The 11725-nt window shown below is 37.6% G+C and overlaps 1 long non-coding RNA gene across 1 annotated transcript; it reads left to right on the top strand.

The window, feature by feature from the left end:
* Window positions 1–10297: 10297 nt before the first annotated feature.
* On the top strand, window positions 10298–11351 carry LOC111692131. Its single transcript, XR_002763148.1, has 3 exons — window positions 10298–10381; window positions 10731–10834; window positions 11254–11351. It is a non-coding gene; the product is annotated as an uncharacterized LOC111692131 (long non-coding RNA).
* Window positions 11352–11725: the final 374 nt, after the last annotated feature.

Here is an 11725-nt window from a genome sequence, read left to right as displayed (position 1 = left end):
TTAATTGCACTGTGTGTTGTATGAAGGCAATTTCTTCACCAATTTTTTTCTTTTGCGACTTGAAATCTCTCTTGTGGAGATTTGGAAATAAATGAGGGACATTTTAGGAGAGAATGGGTAGGTGCAAAAGGTGCAAATAATATTGGAAGAATTAGCATCTTTATTTGTGAAGAGTGCGTATTAGAATTAAAAATACAATTTTGAGAAGACAAAGCCACTGATTCAAGAGCTGTACACTGTTTCAATAAAAAGTCATATAAAATTTTGTAAGATGGAATATTATTACAATTTTCTTGTAATTCAAAACGTTTAATTGAAGCAGCATCTAATTTTTGTATTAATAACTGAAATAATATAAAGTCCCAACTATCTACAAAAATTTAAATTTTTAAGTGATACTAAGTTTTCTTGAAAAGTGTCTAATAATTTTCTAAGAGCTTGATGAGATTCAGAGATTAATTTAGGTACATTAAATATTTCTTGCCAACATGCATCCGCAAGAATTCTTTTATTCTGGTAACGATCTGTTAACATATTATATACAATTGTTATGAAGAGCGGGAAAGACAGACCGAGCGACGGTGGCTGTAACGCCAAGGCCAGTGTGCGTGTCCCGAAACGCTGCATAGTGATTGTTCATAATTTTATAAACATTTTTATATAAACATGGCAGTTCGATATATGAATAGAAAAGGAGGATAAGTTAGTTAGAACTAAAGAGTTGAATAGCGAACAATTGAGAATGTAAATTTTACCTAAAATAAAGAAAATTGTTGGCATAAATTATTTTTGTTTATAACATCAGAAGTGGGATAGTGTCACGTGTCTCACCGAAAAAAGAACGCATTTATAACTGTTATTAACTATATACAGTGTGTCCCATTAAAGTGGTCAAGATGAGTGATGATGAAAATGCTCTTTGCCAAAGTTTGCTGGAAAAACACATTGAAAGGAAGGTCAGTGAGATTTTTAATAAAAGTTGCACCCAACTCAGAGCAAACTTGGAGTCGGCCAACTTGGAAACTGCATTGGTAGAACCGTCATCATCTGTTCGTGGCGATATAATTCCACTGTTTGATTCAGATGACAGCACAATGACGGTTACCGAATGGCTTCAGAAAATCGATCAATTGGGAGATATATCAGAAAACTGCATTTATGCAAGAAAAACTGCGGGAATCAGCAAGAAGATGGTTTTATCGTTTGGAGGATTATAAGAAGACCTGAGCTGAGTGGAAAACAGTATTGACGCTTGCATTTCCGAGATCCACAGATTATGCAACTGTGTTGCAAGATAGAAAGAGCCATGTGAAACCATGACTCATTATTACCATGAGAAACTGTCACTTACACAGCAGTGTAGGTTGGACAACGAAGCTACAATTTCCTGTTTGATTAAAGGATTGCCTTTAGAATTGCAGGCAAATGCGAGGGCTTTCAAATGTAACACTCCAAATGAATTATATGCAGGATTTTTAGCGTCTCTCGTAAATTACCAGAGCTACCAGGATGAACATGGAAAATTAAAGAGGTCACGACCTAAAAGACATGAGAAAGTTCCCAATAGATCCGGAGGTTGTTTTAATTATGGCAAATTTGGATATATTTCAAGAGATTGTCGCATGAAAGGTGTTTTACGATGCTATTTTTGTAACCGTTTTGGACACAAAAAGGAAGATTGCACAGTTCGCAAACGCACTATTAATGAACCGAGTACGTCTTCAGGAAACGAGCAAAGATCTGTGAAAATTATAGGGAAAGAGATTAACCAAATCTATGCGAAGCAGTGTTCCATTAATAACGAAAATGTATTGGCTTATTTGGATAGCGGTAGGCCAGGTTAATGTTATTCATACAGCTGCTGCCGAAAGGGCCAAGCTTCACCTGTATCCCGACTCAAATGTATTAAAGACATTTAGAGGCAATACGATAAAAACTGAGATGTCGGTAAAGTTTACGTTGCAAATTGACGGCGTTCAAATAGAGACTTCAGCTTTGGTAACTAATGCAGATATGGACAATTTTGACATGATTGTCGGACGACCGGTAATAAATGCCGAAATGTTTTACTTCTAATATGTGCGGGGATTGCAAAATTGATAAAAAATAACGATAACTGGTTACAAGACATTTTTGAGCAAGGAGAGGAAGTGCGACCAAAAATTAGTTTGTTAAAAGACTGTATACTGTATCCTCACTCAACGACGATGGTGGACTGCGAAATTAGCGATGTGAATGAAAAAGATGAAGTTTTGATGGAAAACAAACGCTTTCAGTTCGGGAGAAGTGTAATTCCCGGAATGGTGTTTAGAGGTTCTCATTGTTTGGTTCCGGCTTCGAACCTAAGTAATGAAGAAATACAGTGGCGACGAGGCAGGCTGATTAGTAGAGGACTCAGATGTCAAGGCGGCACCGCTGTGAGAAATTACAGGGCGAGTTCTCTGAGCCATACTGAATAAATGGCAACATTGTTTTGCTAATTCATCTGCTGAGTTAGGAATGGTGAAGGGGTGCCAGTTAGAAATTAAGTTGTCAAATGAGTTGAAACCTGTATGTTTTCGTTCTTATAGATTGTCGTTAAATGAACGAGCAATTGTAAGAGAAAAAGTAAACGAGTTGTTAGATTCTGGTATAGTCAGGGAGTCACAGTCTGAATATGCTAGCCCTGTAGTATTGGTCAAAAAGAAAAATAATGATTTTAGGTTGTGTGTAGATTACAGAGCTTTACATAAAATCACTGTTAAAAATATATACCCTATGCCAAATGTGGAAGAACAGTTGAATTTGTTAGGAGGGGAAATGGTTTTCACAAGCTTAGATTGTAATCAGGGTTTCCATCAGATATCAGTAGAACCAAATTCAATTAGCAAAACTGCTTTCATTACACCTGACGGCCATTTTGAGTATCTCAAAATGCCGTTTGGGTTGATAAACGCACCTTCTGTGTTCCAGAGAGCCATTCATAATGCTCTGGGGAAGTTAGGATATGACCAGGTTTTGGTATATATAGATGATTTGTTAATTCCATCAGTTTCTGTCGAAGAAGGCTTAAAATTACTCGAGCTAGTTTTCGAACTATTAAATGAATCTGGATTCAAGTTGAATTTATAAAAATGTTCTTTCCTAAAAAGTCACATACACTTCCTAGGTCATGAAATTGGGCCAAACGGTATCTCGCCAGGATTGGTTAAAGTAGAAGCAGTCAAAAACTTTAAGCAGCCTTCAAATGTACACGAAATTAGACAGTTTTTGGGTTTGGCAGGTTATTTCAGAAAATTTGTTAGATTTTGCAATAATTGCTCTTCCTTTGACAAAATTTACTCGGAAAAATGCAATTTTTGAATGGGGAGAGATACAGTCGACAGCTTTTCAAAAACTTAAAGACCTTCTGATTTCAAAACCTATTCTTGTACCGTACGACGTAAATTTAGAAATCGAAATACACACAGATGCTAGTTCTAAAGGCATAGGGGGAATTTTTCTGCAGGTTCCAAAATATGGACAATTAAAACCAGTGGCATGTTTTAGTCGAGTCATATCTTCTGCAGAGCAGTTTTATCACAGTTATGAATTAGAAACTCTTGCTGTTGTTGAATGTCTAAAGCATTTTCGTATCTATTTAGTCGATCAACATTTCAAAATTCTTACGGATTGTTCCGCGGTTCGGTATACATTTACAAAACGTGATTTAGTGCCTAGGATAGCCAGATGGTGGTTATCTGTACAAGATTTTGACTTTGACATTGAGCACAAACCGGGCTCAAGTATGAAACATGTAGACGCGCTTAGCAGAAATGCTGTTTTTCAAATCACTGCGGAAGATTGGTTCTTAAGTACACAATTACAGGATGACTCTTTGCAAAATATTATCCAACAAATCAAAAACAAATCTGACAAAAATCTGCTACGGCAATTTAGCTATAAAAATAACCGTTTATATAGAAAAACATTAAATGGAGATAGGAAATGGAGATTAAATTTTGCACGATATCAATTTCTTCGAAAATATGATGAAATAGGTCACTCGGGTTTCGGAAGATGTCTGAAATTAATTAGAGATAAATTTTGGTTCCCAAAAATGTCTCGTTTTATTAAAAAGTATATAGATGCGTGTTTGCATTGTGGATATAGTCGTAATTTTCGTATATTTTAACTGTAGTCGATCCTTTTACTAAATATGTAGTTGCAGGACCAACGAGAATTCTAGGTTCGGCAGAATGCATTAAGAATCTCAGGCAAATTTTTGAAGAATTTTTGGGTTACCCTAAACGCATAATTTCTGACAATGGGTTGGCTTTTACTAGTCGGTATTTCAAAGAATTTGTAAGTGATAAACAGATCAGTCATATCAGAACTGCGAATGCGACACATAGAGCAGATGGTCAGGTAGAGAGGTTCCGTCGAACCTTGCTAGATGAAATGAGAACTATGAATAGTGACGAAGACAGATACTGGGATGATAAAATTCCCAAAATCATTTGGGGTATAAATAATTCCGTGAACAGTAGTACAAAGTTTACGCCATTTGAACTATTATTTGGGTATAGAGGCAATCTATTAAATAATTTAGAAACACAACCGAGAGTCGTTAACTTTAGAGATAAAAGAGATAAGGCTAGTGGTAATCTTAAAAACGTAGCGAGAAAAATGAAAATTCAGTATGATCGCAAAAGGAAGTCACCTGGAAAATATAAAAAAAGAGACTTGGTTTTGTGGAAAGGAGGTATCTCATGTAGTGAGAAAGGTGTAAATAGGAAATTAAACAAAAAGTTTTATGGTCCATACAAAATAGTAAAAATATTCGAAGGTGATCGTTATAAAATAAGAAGTGTGAAAGGCATGAGAGGTTATAAAAAATTCAGTACTTTAGTAGCAGTTGACTCATTGAGACCATACTCGAGTTGTAAAAAAGACAGCGATCTCTCTAGCAGTGCTTCTGAAAAAGATATTAGAGATAGAGAAAACCTAATTGATTTATTGGAAAGTTAAGAAAAGATATAACGATGTATTTTGTTGTTCTGTTGTAACGGATTTGATGTCAAGATAAACATAGAGATAGTCGGACAGGACGACTTAAAAGGTAACCTGCGACAGTCAACGAGAACATAGAATATATTGGTGATGATAGTCGGACAGAATGACTTAAAAGGTAACCTGTGACAGTCAACGAAAACATAGAATATATTAGTGGTAATAGTCGGACAGGACGACTTAAAAGGTAACCTGTGACAGTTAACGAAAATAAAATATATTGGGGGTGATAGTCGGGCAGGACGACTTTAAAGGGAGCCTGTGTCTGTGTTCAGAGTATAAGAATGCAAATTAATGAAATAAATAGACTGTACGTTCTTTGTTGCTTGTATGTCGGTTGGATGCCCTGGCCAGGCGTCTGCCCCGACGTACCGGTGATAAAGCGTATTGCGGGCGTGGTATACAGATTTTGTAACAGAAGTATAGATCTATCAAATGACGAATGGCAAAGCACAGCACATATTTTCACATTCATGCTGACTAAATGATTATCTTGAACTTGACATCAGATCCTCAACAATAAATATGTTCGAAACAGTACACTGCCGCTAAGTTCCGTTTCTAGGTCAGGGCCAAGAAATTCCCGAGGACGGGAATATAGAGGATGGCCGAAATGTTATGAAAAGCGGGAAAGACAGACCGAGCGACGGTGGCTGGAACGCCAAGGCCAGTGTGCGTGTCCCGAAACGCTGAATAGAGTGATTGTTCATAATTTTATAAACATTTTTATATAAACATGGCAGTTCGATATACGAATAGAAAAGGAGGATTAGTTAGTTAGAATTAAAGAGTAGAATAGCGAACAATTGAGAATGTAAATTTTACCTAAAATAAAGAAAATTGTTGTCATAAAATATTTTTGTTTATAACACAATTATATAATTATCATTATACTCCGCGGTCGAAATTATAGAGAGTGACTCAGACATAATATAAACACACTATTACCATAATGCGCATACAATGTAAAATGATTTTTATAACGGTTCAATATTATTTATCTTTGTGCCGCTCCCTACGCACATCGATAGAATCTATAATCGTCTATAGACTGAGTTACACTGAACGTCGATCTATATTCTATCTCTGTCTTTTGCACTTGGTAGGGAATAGGGAAATGCTTTAGTGGGTGTAAACGGACTTGATTTAGCCGTCCTGAGAAACGTCATAACATAAGCGTAGACGAGGGGTCTAATTCCATTGCTGTAATAAATTTATAAATTAAAAAAACACAACTGGGACGTTTTAAAATGCTGTAATAATTAAAATGGATCAAAGTGCCGGTTATAGCAAACCGTAAAAAATATTAGATGTGATATTTTATTATCTTTTTTCAATATTTTCTATATCTTGTTGCCTTTTACACAGACACGCCAATGGATTTTCGTTCCCGGCACGCTTCATCCCCCTTACTAGTCCAAAAGCTGGCGATGAGTCACTCTCTATAATTTCGACCGCGGAGTATAGATAACTGTATGGATTTTACCAGACCCAGAGGTTCTCGTTTTAGAACCGAAAGTAGATATTGAAACTTTTCTGTATTAGAAACAGACTCATTATTATGAATGAGAGAAGAATACAAATCAATGAAATTCGGCCAATCTTTGTAATTCCCTCGAATGCTGGCAACGTAATTTTTGGCAATTTAATATTTGAAAAAGAACGATTATTCAAAGATACTGCATTTGGTTGAGTATTTTCAAATAAATCATGAAAAGTTGTCTTAATTGAATAGTACATTTTCATAAAAGTTTTTCTAACTTCTTTATCTGGAGCCAAATCAGCATTTTCAGTAACGGACAGAGCAGTAATTATAGAAGCGTGATGGCGTTCAAACTCTTCATAGATCTTCTCTATATCATTATATTGAATTTTAAATGAAGGAAGCGAATTACTGCCATCGACAGGTGTCTGTGCTAAATCGTATAATTCGATCAACTGATCTATAGAGAGTTCACGTATAGCACGCGTTTGTTTAATTTTATTAGACATATTAAATGTAAAGTACAAATTATTATAAATGGAAAAAATGTAATAATTATAAATGAATTGAATACAATTTCAGTTGGAACGAGTTTAAATTGTAATATAAATTGTACACCAGCCACCCGGTATAAATGAAGTAGAAGATAACAAAGGAATGTGGTAGGCCGCAAAAACTTTATGATATACTTAGGAATAAAAATGAACTTAAAATGTAAATGAATAGTTTTGTTCAATAATTAATAAGTTAAATAATTTGTCACAACAATAATGAAGTAGTTTTCAATAAAATAAATGTTTTAATCCGGCTCGAAGGACCATGTATGTTATAACGCCGCGATTATTAAAAGTGGTGGACTGTATGAACGGTTAGATAAGCAAATAAAATGGTTGGAGATGGCTTACCACTGTTGAAATTCACTAGGTTCTTGAAGGGCCCTTCTGATGTCTTGAATTTGATGCGGCTGTCTATTTATTATAGAGTTGGAGTAGGAATCAAACACTCCCTTGTTTGTAGGTCGAGTCTTTTGAATGAACTGAATTATACACAAAAACCATCTTGTCGTATTCTTTGATCGGAATTGCCTAATATTTGAGAATTGCGAGGCGATTCAGCAACCTGGGCTCGTCGCGAAGACGTCGATGCTGAGCTTCGAGCCCCACGTCGAGCGCCATGTCGTAAACTATGATCGTTTGGATTAGAATTATTGGTTTCCTCGACCCGGGTCCGCGGTGGAGACGCCAGGAGTTCAAATGGATCGTCACTTTGGACGCCAGGTCGCATTAGGTTCTCAAACGACTGTGGTCTGTTGTGGATATGGCCTACAGACGTGGTGTCTAGGACACGAGCTCGTGGGGGAGTTCTCGACGACGAAGGTCGAGCCCCACGTCGAGCGCCGTGTCGGGTTAGACTTTCTAAATAGGGACCACTTAGGCGGTGATCAAATGTTCGGGGGAAATCATGAGAGTGGACGGGCGATGTATCAGAATTGCTTAGATGAAAATAGCCGGCTACGTCACTTACAACGTGGTCGGCTAAGGGGTTTTCGCATGCTATGGCACCCGAACGTGATGCGCATTGCTCCCGCTGGTTACCATTTCGTAAAAATGCTGTATGTACTGGATCGCCGATGCCAACGGTTCCACGTTCCGGGACACCCGATATCGGAAGTAGGCCGATACCGGGGCCGGACCGCGAACCGTGGTCGGGCTTATGGGATTCCCCGAACCCTACCAGTTGGTACGTAGGTATAACCTCGTCCCGAGTATCTGTGGGTAACTCACTTCGTGGCAACTCTTGAGAACGACTACTCGTCTCCATGGGCACGTCTTGAGGGATACTCGAGGTGGTATCGGTAACTCGTGTAGTCGCGGACCTCAGCCTGTACGGCACCTTCGGCTCCTCAGACTCTCCACGAAGCACCGAGATAGCGTTTGGTTGGAACGAGGTTTCGTCCAGCTCAGTCTTGATCAAAGAATCACGATCTGATTTATTTGTTGTACCTTAGAGGGCACCAATCCTCGTAGCACTGGATGTCGCGTCGCAGGGATACATCTTACTCCGTACGATAATGTCGGAGCAAGCTCTTTTGCTCCGAAAGTCTTGTAGAAACACTGACTCTACTTTTAAATGTGGGTCTCTCGAGGGAGTCCTGAGAAGCAAGGACAACTTTTGCTAAATTTAGAGTACGCCGCCGCAATGTCGTGCGTACTATTGCTTTGAACCCGTAGATTGCAAAGAAAATGTCTCGTAGGGGTTTGACGAGGAAAGTTGCCTCGACGAGTGACCGCCTAGAGGTTTGACGAGGAAAGTTGCCTCGGATTTGCAGATCTTAATAGAGTCTGAATGATAGGACTCGTAGGAGCCTATGTGTGTACCGCTTTACCGAGGTGCGGGTCTCTCGATGGAGCCGGCACAATCGGAATCAGGGTCTTCGTCGGAGGTTCTCAGCCTCGGACGGTACGCATGTCTCAGAAGAAGCCTGGAATGTATCGCTGTTTCGATGCAGGGGGCTATCGAACAGGATCTTCGCCTCAGGTTGGGCTACCTCGGGCGGTTTTCAGGTCTCTGGAGGAGTCTGGTGTATCTCTGTGCGATGCAGGAGACTATCGGACAGGATCTTCGTTGAAGGTGGTCAGTCTCGGACGGTATCGCAGGTCTCTAAAAGGAGCCTGGAGAATTTACCGGTGTTTCGATGCAGGGGGCTATCGAACAGGGTCTTCGCCTCAGGTTAGGCTACCTCAGGTGGTATGTTTCGTGAAGCGAGTAGTGGTCGCTAGGCACTATAAATGTCCGCGTCAAGGAATGGCAGCCTTGACGGGAGCCTCGTTAAGCGAGCCTGTGAGCTTGAGCTCCAAAAGGTCTCGAGTTTGATGACAGGGTTTTTTCAGTCAAACCGTGAAAGATATATTAAAGGATTCATTGAACAGAAGTAGATAGGCTACCTTCATACGGAGCCAAAATCCCATGTGTTTTCTTATGGAGGTTCATCCTGGTCATTTTTGACGAATTTTACCCCCACTCCTCCACCTTTTCCCTTCCCCCTCCCCTTCCCCGCCAGCCAATCAGAGTACAGCATTTTTTTGCGAGAAATTCAAAATGTAGTAACCTAGGTCTTTGCCCCACCTAGGGCTTTGCCCCATCTAGGGCTTTGCTCCAGGGCTCCCACGCAGGTATCTTCATGTAGGTATGTAGGATTCCCCACGTAGACAAGAGTATTGTGCGTAGGCCTCCGCGTGTACCCCGCGTAGGTATACCTAAATTGTATAAGGCTTCGCCCGCCACCGCGGGCCCTAACGTGATCGAGCGGTGACATAGACAGTAGCCGCGATTTTCATTTCGCAATAGTAGGTCAAAACACGGCCTAGCGGGTGTCCGTAGATGGTGGTATAAGTGGAGCGCGGTAATGTAATCATAAATGGGGACATATTTAATTATACGGACTACGGCTAAAAATATTTACTGGAATTTACTTTAGGAATGTTTGTTAAAATAGAACAGAAAGGGACAATCCTTCTTCGTCTTAAATATTCATATATATTTCTTAAGTTCGAATGGCAAATTCTTTTATTTTTTAAATTGTATTGAAATAGAAATTATTCTGCTTAGGTGTGTGATAAGAAAACCAAGTTAACAAACGCTAGCACAGCTGCCTTTGCTGTCTGAGCAAAACAGCCAGTGGCCTGTTCTGGCGATATCAATTGCAGTCACTGCACTATGCGGTATTTCTTTGCTAAGACTGTTAATATACAATTTTATAATTAGTCATAAAATCAATGAGTTTGCTCTGCTTGTTTTTTGTTAAAAGTTTCTCGGATTATTATAGTGAGTGGTGCTTTTTGTGTGTATCCTTTTGGATAAAGAAAGGTAAGTCTATATACACATTTTCAATTAAAAACGTAGCTTTGTATAGCAGTTATAATCTTAAACGGCAATTACTTCTCATAGTAAAAAATTCTATAACTAAAAATATTAGCATTAAATTCTAAAACAGTCAAACCAGCTACCAAAATTAGTGGTATATTAAACAAATTCACTTACACGTTTATTATCTATTGAAGAAAAATTCTATTTAAAACTACCATTATACAAGGCGTTATTTTAGCAGTTGAGAAAAAACAATAGCTACTGGGCCTTTATAAAAGATACAAATTAGTTAACAACAAGATGGTGGCTAAAATCTAAAGAATTATTTTTTATATTATTATTTTTATAGACAGCGGAAAGACAGAGAGAGAGAGAGAGAGCAGCACTGGAAAGGCATGAATGTCAACCATAGGACGTCAGAGACATGGAAACCAAAAACAAGGCATACGAAGGGTAAGTTGCTTTCAATTTCTACATTTCAGATTGCTTTTCAGTTTTTAATACACAGTCCATGTATTCTAAAACTATAATTAGCTCTTAAAATAGCTTATTTATAATAAAATCATATTTAAAGCATTAATATTAAACTACAATTATTTTTCATAGTAAAAAATTCTATAACTAAAAATATTAGCATTAAATTCTAAAACAGTCAAACCAGCTACCAAAATTAGTAGTATATTAAACAAATTCAGTTACACGTTTATTATCTAACGAAGAAAAATTCTATTTAAAACCACCATTATACAGGGTGTTATTTTAGCAGTTGAGAAAAAACAATAGCTACAGAGCCTTTATAAAAGTTACAAATTAGTTAACAAGATGGTGGCTAAAAATCTAAAGAATTAATTTTTATATTATTATTTTTATAGACAGCGGAAAGACAGAGAGAGAGCAGCGTTGCAAGGGCATGCGTTTTGGCTACAGAATGACAGAGACATGGAAACCAAAAACAAGGCATACGAAGGGTAAGTTGCTTTAAATTTTATCATTTCAGATTACTTTTCAGTTTTAATACACAGCCCACGTATTCTAAAAACTATAATTAGCTGTTAAAATAGCTTATTTATAATACAATCATATTTAAAGCATTAATATTAAACTATAATTATTTTTCATAGTAAAGAAAACTTCTATAATTAAAAATATTGGCTTATTTCAACAGGAAAACAAGCTAAAAAAATCCTCAAAACATATTAACATTCTAAAAACTATAATTTAGCTGGTAAAACAGCTTATTTAATACAAAAAAAAATCACTTAATCGTAATAAACGTTAACTAACCGAAAATTAAATACAGGGCTTTATTATAATAACTGAAAAAATTAACCAAAAACAATTAAA

Source organism: Anoplophora glabripennis, unplaced genomic scaffold (assembly GCF_000390285.2).
Source record: "Anoplophora glabripennis isolate ALB-LARVAE unplaced genomic scaffold, Agla_2.0 scaffold940, whole genome shotgun sequence".
NCBI classification, from domain to species: Eukaryota; Metazoa; Arthropoda; class Insecta; order Coleoptera; family Cerambycidae; genus Anoplophora; species Anoplophora glabripennis.
The sequence above is the reverse complement of the archived record's forward strand: the minus strand, read 5'-3'. Positions and strand labels throughout refer to the sequence as shown.